The sequence below is a fragment of the Rhinopithecus bieti genome, unplaced genomic scaffold, assembly GCF_001698545.2.
Source record: "Rhinopithecus bieti isolate Rb0 unplaced genomic scaffold, ASM169854v2 scaffold_12222, whole genome shotgun sequence".
In the NCBI taxonomy this organism is placed as follows: domain Eukaryota; kingdom Metazoa; phylum Chordata; class Mammalia; order Primates; family Cercopithecidae; genus Rhinopithecus; species Rhinopithecus bieti.
The window spans coordinates 233,969-246,447 of record NW_016807125.1 but is presented as its reverse complement, the minus strand read 5'-3'; the positions used below and the strand labels follow the sequence as shown (position 1 = coordinate 246,447).

The 12,479-nt window shown below is 36.5% G+C and overlaps 1 pseudogene; it reads left to right on the top strand.

Moving 5' to 3' along the window:
* Positions 1–636, top strand: part of LOC108534790 (piggyBac transposable element-derived protein 3-like) — a 6,488-nt pseudogene extending 5,852 nt beyond the window's left edge.
* The last annotated feature ends 11,843 nt before the right edge of the window (positions 637–12,479 follow it).

Genomic DNA, 12,479 nt, shown 5'->3' with positions numbered 1-12,479 from the left:
ATCATGCTGCTATAAAGACACATGTACATGTATGTTTATTGCAGCACTATTCACAATAGCAAAGACTTGGAATCAACCCAAATGTCCATCAGTGACAGACTGGATTAAGAAAATGTGGCACATATACACCATGGAATACTATGCAGCCGTAAAAAAGGATGAGTTTGTGTCCTTTGTAGGGACATGGATGCAGCTGGAAACCATCATTCTCAGCAAACTATCGCAAAAACAGAAAACCGAATACCACATGTTCTCACTCATAGGTGGGAATTGAACAGTGAGATCACTTGGACACAGGAAGGGGAACATCAGACATCGGGTCCTATTGTGGGCGGGAGGGGAGAGGGATAGCATTAGGAGATATACCTAATGTAAATGACGAGTTAATGGGTGCAGCACACCAACATGGCACATGTCTACACATGTAACAAACCTACACGTTGTGCACATGTACCCTAGAACTTAAAGTATAATAAAAGTAAATAAATAAAAAATAAAAAATAAAAAATAAATAAATAAATAAATAAATACCAAGCAAATCTGAAAACAGAATAAATGAATGCTGCCTAAGGAAAAATGATTGAATTATCCCCTTTAACTCTTCTGTTTAAGCATCATGCAGTATTAAAGTATTAGTGTTTTGTTAAACTGAAGATCTCAGATTGCTCTGTTTTCTAAAAAGCAGAAAGGGATAATGAACCCTCTTGATTTAGTGTCTCACTGGATGGTCTCATCTATTCTCATGGCTTTAAATACTATCTATATGACTATAGTCTGAAAATTTTGTATTCAACTCAACTTTTTTCTGAGCTTAAGACTTCATATACAACTTTTTTTTTTTTTTTTTTGTCTCAGGACTTAGACATCTCATTTTGACATAGTATTATCTTCCCCACGTATCCTGTTTGTCCACCAACCTTTTTTTGTTTTTTCATTAACATCTCCACATTCTATCCAGGTACATAAATCAGAAACCTGGAAGACATCTTTTGTCAATTCCAGCACTCCTTCCACATTTACCCTATCACTGAATACTCATGATTCTACTTTAAATATAAAGTTGACCCTTGAACAACATGAGTTTGAACTGCAGAGGTCCACTTACACATAGAGTTTTTTCAATAATTATCTTAATTTCTGTGGATATTTGCAACAATATGAAAAAAATCACAGATGAATCGTGCAGCTTATGAATATAGAAAAAATTAAGGAAAAGTTAGGTATTTTAGTAATGCATAAAATACCTGTAGACACTAGCCTATTTTATCATTTGCTACCATAAAATATGCAAAAATCTATTATAAAATTAAAATGTATCAAAACTTATCCACACAAACACAGACACTACATGAAACCATTCACAGCCCAGAGAAATGTAAACAAATATAAAGATGCAGTAGTAAATCATAGTATATATAATTAATTATAGTACATACTGTACTACTATAATAATTTTATAGCCTTTTCCTGTTGCTATTACAGTGAACTTGAGTGTTACATGTTCTTAAAATGTGTTGTGATGTCTATCATCTCCTCATGAACACTTTGCCTGTCCAGTAAATTGTGTTTAAAAGTAAAAAGGAATATCTTGTGGTTCTTGAGTATTTTTCATTTTGTTTAATGCAAAACTGCTGGAAGTGCTCATAAGCAGCAGAAGAAAGTCATAATGCTACATTTTTGGTTGAATAAATGGCTTGATATGTGCTATAGAATAAAGCCTTCTGCAGCAATTGTCCACCATTTCAAGATAAATGAATAAATGCATTCATTCAGTTCATCTGTAATTTACTCAGTGTAAGGACTATTATAAGAAAAGAAAAAAGAAATTGAAGCCATCACTGTAGTGATGCCAGTAGGCATAAAAACGTTACACTTAGTGCCAAATACATTTTATCTCATATTGAAAATACAGCTTTTATGTGGGTTCAAGAGTGCTATAAAGACATACCTATAGGTTCTAATGTGACTTGGAAAAAAAGTGAAGTTATTACTTGACAACTTAAAGCAAAAGGCAGGTGAAAGATCTAAAGCTGGAGAATTTAGTGTCAGCAAGGGATGGTTTGATAATTTTAGAAAGAGGTTTGACTTTAAAAATGCCATGATAATGGAATAAATATCTTTTACTAATCAAAAGGCAGCAGATAAGTTTCCAGACACCATTCAGAGAATTATTGAGGAGAAAGGATATCTGCCTAAACAGGTTTTTTCCCTTGGGTTTTTTCTTTTCTTCTTTTTTTTTTTTTTTGCAATGAAGAGGAAAGCACCTTATTCTAAGGGGGAAAAATGCTGTAAAGAACATATATTAGTAAAGAGGATAAATGGGCACCATTATTTAAGGCAGGAAGGGACAGGCTAGCCCTACTGTTTTGTGAAAATGCAATTGGGTTTATGATCAGGACTGCCCTTATCTATAAAGCTGCTAACCTCTAAACCTTGAAAGAAAAAGATAATTACCAGCTACCAGTCTTTTGCTAATACAACAAGAAGGCCTGAACAATGAGAAAAGAACTCTTTTCCTTGATTGGTCATATTGATGCTTTGTCCCTGAAATCAGAAAGTATCTTGCCAGTAAGAAACTACTTTTACAAGTACTTTCAATTTTGGACAATGCTTCTGGCCAATCTGAACCCCATGAGTTCAACAGCAAGGCATCAGAGTAGTCTACTTGTCCCCAAACACAATGTCAGTAACTCAGTCACCAGATGAAGAGGGTCATAGAATCATTAAGGTATTCTAAGAGAAGAACGGGAAATTCAATGAAAGGGAACCCCAGTATAGGGAACATCATGAAAATCTGGAAGGACTAAACCATGGAAGATTCCATCATTGTTATAGAAAAATCCGTCAAAGCCATCAAGCCTGAAACAGTAAATTTCTGCTGGAGAAAACTGTGTCCAAATGTTGTGCTTGACTCCACAGAATTAACAACAACACTAATCAAGGAAAGAGATTGTGGATATGGCAAGAAAAAAAGAGAGAGAGAGAGATTGTAGATATGACCAAAATAAATAAATAAATAAATAAATAAATAAGCAGTAGGGGTGGGTGAAGGGTTTCAAGATGTGAATACTGGAGTAATTCAAGAGCTCTTAAACGCCATGCCAGGGAATTAACAGAAGACAATTTGATAATGAGTGCTTCTGAACTAGTGCCAGATGACGAGGAAGAACATGTAGAAGAAACAGTGCCAGAAAACAAACTGACATTAGACAGTCTGGCAGAAGATTCCAATTATTTGACTGTTTTTGACTTCTTTTATGACTGGGACCCTTCCATGATAGGAGCACTGAAAAGAAGGCAAAAAGTGGGAAAAGCATTAGTACCACATGGAAACAATTTTAGAGAAATAAAAAAGCAAGAAAGACAGACACACAAAAGTCAGATACACATTGTGATGTATGATTTGTAAAATCACACCGTGTGCCTGCCCCACCTTCTACCTCCATCTCTTACACCTCTGCCACCCCTGAGACAGCAATACCAACCCTTCCTCTTCCTTCTCCTCCACAGCCTACTTAACATGAAAACAATGAGGATGAAAATGTTTATAATGATTCACTTCCACTTAATGAATAGTAAATATGTTGTATTTTCTTATGATTTTAAATAATATTTTCTTTTCTCTAGCTTACTTTAAGAATACAGCATATACTATTTACAACATACAAAATAGATGTTAGTTGACTATTTATGTTACCAGTAGGCTTCTGGTCAACAGTAGACTATTAGTTAACTTTTGGGAGAGTAAAAAATTGTACATAGATTTTCAACTGTGCAGGGAGTTAGCACCTTTAATCTCTGCATTGTTCAAGGGTCAACTGTACTGTATTAAGGCTTCTATTTCTCATTATTTTGACTGGCATTTTCTCAAATCAAGCCACACTATCATCTCTCAGCTTAATTAATATAATTTCCTCCTTGTTCATTGGTTCCATTTTGCCATATTCTAATCCATTCTCCAGGTAGCAAGCAGCCTGAGGGATCTTTTGATAATGAAAATCTCTTTATGCCCCACTGAATAAACTCCATCAAGGTAATGTATTTCTATTGTATTTATAATAAAGTTCAAATGACTTAACATATTCTATAGATCCGGCATATGACCACAAATTTATATCATAGCACTATTATCATCAACTTGATTTGCTTTACACATGAGCCTATAGGCCCTTGGAGAACAGAATTTATTTTTGTTTTATTAACTTTTATATGTATGCAATATCTTGCAGAGTGTCTGGAGCATAGTGATAATAATAAATATTGAATAACTGAGTAAGTGAATAGTAGCTTTTTCTTAGAATGAGATCTCTTCCAAGTAGTTGGAAAGAGAAGTCAGCTTCAAAGCCAGCTATTCTGTCATAAAATAGTCCATCAAAAGGCCTTGGGCATTAGGACAAACTACCTGGCTGTTTATTTTTTCAAAATTGCTTACTGATATAATTTATATTAGTCAGGGTTCTCTACGGGGACAGAAGTAATAGGAGATATATATAGTAGAGTTTACTAAGTATTAACTCACATATTCACAAGATCCCACAATAGGCTGTCAGCAAGCTAAGGAGCCAGAAAAGCCAGTCTGAGTCCCAAAACTGAAGAACTTGGAGTCCAACATTCGAGGGTAGGAGGCATCTAGCATGGGAGAAAGATGTAGGCTGGGAGGGCAGGCCAGTCTGGTCTTCACATCTTTCTGCCTGCTTTATATTCTAGCCTTGCTGATTAGATGGTGCCCTTCCAGATTAAGGGTGGATCTGCCTTTTGAAGACCACTGATTCAAATGTTAATCTCCTTTGGCAACACCCTCACAGACACACCTAGGATCAATACATTGCATCTTTCAATCCAATCAAGTTGACACTCAGTATTAACCATCACAATTCCACCCCTTGTCAATGTGAACCCATACACATCTCCTGAGATCACACATAATCTTCAAATAAAGACAATAATAAGGTCATAATGCACTTAACATAATACAACTATTTTTCGTACAACCAAAATATACATCAACCTCCAACCCAAATGCTATTTTATAAAATTAACAATGCTTAAATGCTGATATGAAGTCAGTAAGTCTTATGTCACATGATAGAGGAAAAAGGAAATAAAATGAAGATATTTTCTTGGTAGAACTGTGTACATTCACAAAGATATGTTAAACAAAAGGAGGAGGAAATATTCATGACAACCATAGCTCTCATTTCTGCAGCTGGTCACGTGGTTGTAGCTGGTATTGATAACTACCTTCTTCTACTACCCATTTGGTATTCCCGTTGCCTCCAGCAAGCACCTCAGCAGGTTGTGGTTTTTATCCGGATGGAGTGACCCAAACCTTCATTCCTGAAGAGTCTGGGTCATTTGTAGTCCTTCCTGGATTGGGCTGTTGTAGCTTCCCATTGACCTTAATCACAGAGCATGGCAATTCTAAGAGACACACTTATGCATCTCCTATGTTCCACGCACACTCTTTTTTTTTTCCCTCCATTGTGGAGGAATAGAGTGATTTAATCTTGATAGTCTGAGTCAGTCACCTGAGCCAACACTGTAACTCCCTTCTTAGCCTGTTGACTTAAAGGTAGGAAGAGCCCCAAAGTGTACAGTTGTCAGTCTTAATTTCCAGTTTTATAGGATTGTTGGTGTGTCTCCTGGTGGCAGTATCTCTAGAACTAAGATATCTAGGCCAGCAGAATGTAATATCAAGGGAACAGAAACAAAAATTTTTCTAGTGGATCATTAGGGGTGAAGGTGAGTGGTGACACTTCCACCCCTTGATTACTGGACCTGTGTATCCTAGCTTTGGGAGAAAGAGCACCATATATTGGATGCTGATTCAGAGCATACACGGCCATCTTGGAGAACTTTGCCCCAGCCTTGCAAAGTATTGTCACCTAGTTGGCCTTGTAATTGTAACTTCAAAAGGCCATTTCACTGTTCTATCAATCCAGCTGCTTCAGGATGATGAGGAACATGGTAAGACCAGTGAATTCCAGTAGCACGAACCCACTGACACATTTCTTTAGCAGCCAAGTGAGTGCCTTGGTGAGAGGCAATGCTGTGTGGAATACCATCACTGTGGATAAGGCATTCCGTGAGTCTATAGATGGCACTCTTGGCAGAAGCATTGTGTGAAGTATAGGCAAACCCATGTCTGGAATAAGCATCTATTCCAGTGAGGACAAAGCTCTGCCCTTTCCATGATGAAAGAGGTCCAATATAACCAACCTGCCACCAGGTAGCTGGCTGATCACCCCGAGGAATGGTGCCATATTAAGGGCTCAGTGTTGGTCTCTGCTGCTGGCAAATTGGGCACTCAGCAGTGGCCGTAGCCAGGTCAGCCTTGGTGAGTGGAAGTTCATGTTGCTGAGTCCATGTGTAACTTCCACCCCCGCCACCATGGCCACTTTGTTCATGGGCCCATGGGGTGATGACAGGGTGACTGGAAAAAGTGACTGAGTGATGTCCACAGAATGGGTCATCCTATCCACTTGATTGTCAAAATCCTCCTCCACTGAGGTTACTCTTTGGTGAGCACTCACATGGGATACAAATATCTTCACAGTTTTTGACCACTCAGAGAGGTGCATCCACATACCTCGTCCCCAAATTTATTTGTCACCAATTTTCCAATTATTCTTCTTCCAAGTCCTTGACCATCCAGCCAAATCATTGGTTACAGTCCATGAATCAGTATATAATCACACATCTGGCCATTTCTCTTCCATGCAAAGTGTACAACCAGGTGCAGTGCTTGAAGTTACTCCCACTGGGAAAGATTCTCTTCACCTCTGTCCTTCAGGGATGTCCTGGAAAGGGGCTGTAGTGCTGCAGCTGTCCACTTTCGGGTAGTGCCTGCATATCACGCAGAATCATCTGTGAACCAGGCCCTAGTCTTCTCTTCCTCTGTCAATTGATCACTTGGAACTCCCCCATGAGGCCATCAATGCGGGCTAGGAGAGAGAAGGCAGAGTGGCAGGAGTGGAGACCATGGGCATTTGAGCCACTTCCTCATGTAACTTACACCTTCAGGAGCTGCTTGAGCCCAGTCACATATATACCACTTCCATTTGATGATGGAATGCTGCTGTGCACGACCCACTTTATGACTGGATGTGTCAGAAAGCACCCAGTTCATGATAGGCAGTTCAGGTTGCATGGTGACTTGATAACCCACAGTCAAATGTTCAGTCTCCACCAAAGCCCAGTAACAGATCAATAGCTGTCTCTCAAAAGGAGAGTAGTTATCTGCAGAAGATGACAGGGCCTTGTCCAAAATCCTAGAGGCCTCCTCTGTGATTCACATATGGGAGTCTGCCAAAGGCTCCAAACAACATCCCTATCTGCCATTGACACCTCAAGTACCCTTAGATCTTCTGGGTCCTATGGTCCAAGTAGCAGTGATATTATTTTATAGCAGCATGAAACAGACTAAGACGGAAAATTAGTACCAGAGAAATGAGATGTTGCTAGAACAAATAAAAATGTGGAAGCAGCTTTGTAACTGGGTAATTGGCAGAAGGTAAGAGAGCAGGATAGAGAAGGCCTAGATTGCCATGAATAGAGTGTTAAGGATGATTCTGGTGAGGATATATATATGGTTTCAGGCATCCACTGGAGGTCTTTGAACATATTCCCCATGGGTAAACGGGTACTATTATATGCAGCTACACTAGTCAATATTGTGCAGTATTCTCATATGGTTATACATATAGATCAATGGAATAGAATTGACATTTCAAACATTTACCCTTACATTTAAGTTCAATTATTTTCAACAAGAGAGCTGACACAATTCAATAGTGAAAGAACAGTCATTTCACAATGAGATACCCATCTCACACCAGTTAGAAATGGCAATCATTAAAAATCAGGAAACAACAGGGTGTTGGAGGGGATGGTGGTAGAAATAGGAACACTTTTACACTGTTGGTGGGATGTAAACTAGTTCACCATTATGGAAAACAGTATTGGGCAATTCCTCAAGGATCTAGAACTAGATAAAACCCATAATTGACCAGCCATCACACTACCTGGGTATATACCCAAAGGATTATAAATATTCCTAATACAAAGACACATGGCACACGTATGTTTATTGCGTGCACTATTCACAATAGCAAAGACTTGGAATCAAAACCCAAATGTCCAGTCTGTGACAGACTGGATAAGAAAATGTGGCACATATACACCATGGAATACTATGCACCATAAAAAAGGATGAGTTTGTGTCCTTTGTAGGGACATTGATGCAGCTGGAAACCATCCATTCTTAGCAAACTATCACAAGAAACAGAAAACCCAAACACCGCATGTTCTCACTCAAGGTGGGACTGAACAATGAGGAAAATTGGAGACTCCGGAAGGGGAACATCACACCATTGGGGCCTATAATGGGGAGGAGGGAGAGGAGGGGGAGGAAATTGCATTGGGTGAGTTATACACTGATATAATGATGACCTGATGGGTGCTGACCGAGTTGATGGGTGCAGCACATCCAACATGGCACAAGGTTACATATGTAACGAAGTAACAAACCCCTGCACCGTTATGCCACCATGTACCGGAACTTAAAAGTATAATAATAATAATAATAATAATGAATAATAATAATAATAATAAACAATAAACAACAGGCATATACAATAAAAAAAAAGAAAACATAAAAAAAAAAAAAGAACAGTCATTTCAACAAATGGTCCTGGAACAACTAAATATTTTATGTTATATAATAAAGTTGGTTGGGCATGGTGGCTCATACCTGTAATCCCAGCATTTTGGGAGACTGAGGCGGGCAGATCACCTGAGGTCAGGAGTTTGAGACCAGCCTGGCCAACATAGTGAAACCTCATCTATACTAAAATACAAAAATTAGCCAAGCACGGTGGCACACACCGGTAGCTCCAACTACTAAAGAGCCTGAGGCTAGAAGATAGCTTGAACCTGGGAGGTGGAGGTTTCAGGGAGCAGAGATTGTGTCACTGCACTCCAGCCTGGATGACAGAGTGAGACTCTGTCTCAGAAAAATGAAAAAAAAAAATGAATTTGGACCTTGAGTTAACAACAGTTACATAAATTAATGCAAAAATAAATCAAAGATATAAATTTAATAACTGGAACTATAAAACTATTGTAAAAGCTATAGGAACAAATCTTCATGACCTTGAGATACTTTCTTAGATACGACATCGAAAGCACAAGACATAAAAGAAAATTATAGATAAATTGGATATCATCAAAATTAAAACTTTTGTACTGCGAATAGTGCCATCACAAAAGTGAAAAGACAATGCACAGATGGGATAAAAAAAATTGCATATTGTGTATCTGATAAGACACTTGCATCCAGAGTATACAAATAACTCTGACAATTCTAAAATAAGAAGAGAAATAACACACTTTTCAACAGCAAAATATTTGAATGGAAATTTTTCCAGTGAAGGTATACAAATGGCCAATAAGCATATGAAAAGATGTTCAGTATTATAAGTCACAGGAAAAGGCACTCAAAGCCACAAGAAGGTACCATTTCATAACCACTAAAATGGCTACAATCAAATAGGGAGACAATAAAAGTTTTGGTAAGGAAGTAGAGAAATTGGAACTCTCATATATTGCTGATGGGACTATAAATAGTGAATTCATTTTTGAAAATGGATTGGCAAGTCCTCAAAATGTTAAATATAGAAATTACCACATGACCAATCAATTCCAAACCTAAGTATACACCCAAGAGAAATGAAAACATCCACACAAAACTTGTACATGAATATCTACAGCAGCATTATTTGTAATATCCCCAGAGTAGAAACAACCAAATGTCCATCAATCAATTAATGGGTAAACAAAAGGTTGGATATACATAGAGTTAAATGTAAGTTTGCAATAAAAAGAAATGGAGTTCCAAAACATGCTACAGCCTGAGTAAAACTTGAAAAAATTACGCTAAGTGAAAGAAACCAATCACACTCAAAAAACTCCACATATTTTATGATTCTATTTATATAACACATTCAGAATAGGCATATTTACAGACATGAGCTGAGTGGTGACCTGTTGGGTGGATATTGGAGGGACATAAGGAATAACCACTAATGAATACAGGGTTTACTTAGGCAGACGGAAATGTTGTAAATTACATTATGGTGATACTTGTGCAATGTTCTGAACATGCAAAAAAAATGAATTTTATATTTTCAATGTGTGAATTTTATGGTATGTAAATTATCTCAACAAAATTGTTAAAGAAAAAATTATTGAGAGGAGTTGTAGGGAGATGTCTAGATAAGATACAGCAAGGGTTGCTGATTTGAGTCCTAAAGCAATTTTCTAAATGAAAGTTATAGATGAAACATACATAAATCATTTGGGGAAGTAATCATGGCTTGCCCAAAACAGATCTCATGTGCCCCCAAATATCTACTTGTCAAATATGGTTTCAGAGCCCAGTTGTTCAAAAGGGCTTAATGTAGTCAGAAATGATACCTGTAAGATATTATTTATATATGTAGTAAGCTTCCATCCACCATATCTATCTTTTGATCTCGTTGTGTGTGACAATCAAAATGAATCTATTTATCCCAAGGAAAATTATCATCCATATATATCTAAATATAACCAATTTTTGCCAGATGGTCTTGTCTTTTATTAGAAAATATAAACAAATCCTACCATTTCATTTCCAGTAATCTTAATTTTATCATATCAAGTTTTGAAAAGTTCTAAGCAGTGATTTATTTTATATCTTATATATCAAAAAATCTAGAGAGAAAATAACAAATATTTTTAAATAACTGCAACTCATTATTTAGTAACTGAATATTTTAACCAGAATATTCTATAATGCCCTACATATTTTCTCGAAAAGTCTTCTTTTCCTAATTCTAATGCTAACATTAACCTAATCAATTCTATTGTCCTTATCTTTCCCCTAAAATGCTTTATATATGCAATTATTGTAGTTTGTATTAGTGCTTGATTTCTCTTTTTCTTTCTCCAAGTTTTGATTCCCCTTTTTTTTGTTCAGTTTGTTTTGCCTACTACTCTTTTTAAGAAAATTATAATCTGCTAAATTTTAGTTATAGTACCTTTCAAATTATTTTAGCACCATTCCAAAGTCAGAAAATTAAAATATTTTACCACTCTATCAAACTCACAAATCACCTAAATATGTACGTATCCTGGAACAAAATGGACTTATATATCTACTGTCAGTGTACTCACTCTATGTTTATCAATACTTGTAACTGTTTCATATCATACTTTTTCTTTGCATTTTATCATCCACCTGTGTGGAAGAATTGAAAGCATGGCATTGATTGTATAAATAGATGGCAGAAATAGGAAGTGGTGTTAGGTACTAATATAGCTCAGGATAGAGACTCAAGTAAAAAAATAAAGTAGTCTGAAGGTTTTCTCGACTATTTGAATCCATAAAAAAGAATATGCATCAATGTAATATCCCAATACATCTTATGAAACTAAATTTATATATATAATTTTTGTGTGTGCAACACTTTCTTATTTCTGCACATAAATAATCTATCATGAAATTATAAAATGTCATGCCTGAGCTGCACTCACACAGACAATCACAGAATATTTGCCCCTCCACTGTTTATGCTCACAAAGCTAAAATCAACTGAAAACAGGACAGCACAACTTTTCCTCTGATATAATACTTGTCAGTCATGAAACTGTTGTGATTTACAATTCTGCTTGGTCAGTAATTCCTGACAGATTAAAATGAAAGTATGAAAGTGAAAAATAGTATATTGATTTGGACTTGAAAGTGTTTAAACTCACACCCATTAATATCATGTAATTTCTATACAAATGACATTTTAGATCTTAGATTAGGCTCTTTGTTCTTGTTCTATTTGACTCCCAAAAAGTGACTCTTTGTTCTCATGTTCCCTATATCTTAACCCAAAATGCTTTTGCCACTATTCTTTCCATTATCAGTTTTTAGAGCAATGGCATTTTAAGTGCTCTGATACATAGTGCAAGAGGAATTGCTTTGAATTTAAATACCTGGAAATTTCATATCTAGGATAAATTCGAAGGAAAAAAGTGACCCATTATCAGGAGGTTATTTCCACATGTCCATAAACTAAGAGCTCTGTGTTCCTATCACAATAAAACTGCACTTAAAGTGGTCCTCTAAATTGTATTTTACCCTTAAAGAGAGATATCAAATAAATTTAAAAGGTACATTTATAGGAAGTGTATACCTTAGGTATTACACTTTAGGTTTAACTGGTTAGACATTTAACATTTAAAACCCACAGCTGTTTTAGGCCTCAGTATCAAAGCATTCAACTCTCCACTTCTGTTCTAAGAACAAACACATAATAATTAAACTTTATATAGTCATTACTAGGACTACAAGATTGACATCCAATCAAACATACCAGCTGTAGCCCCTCAAGTTAGGGCTCACTAGACTTAAGCACCATCAACATTTCTAAACCATTAATGAAATGCAA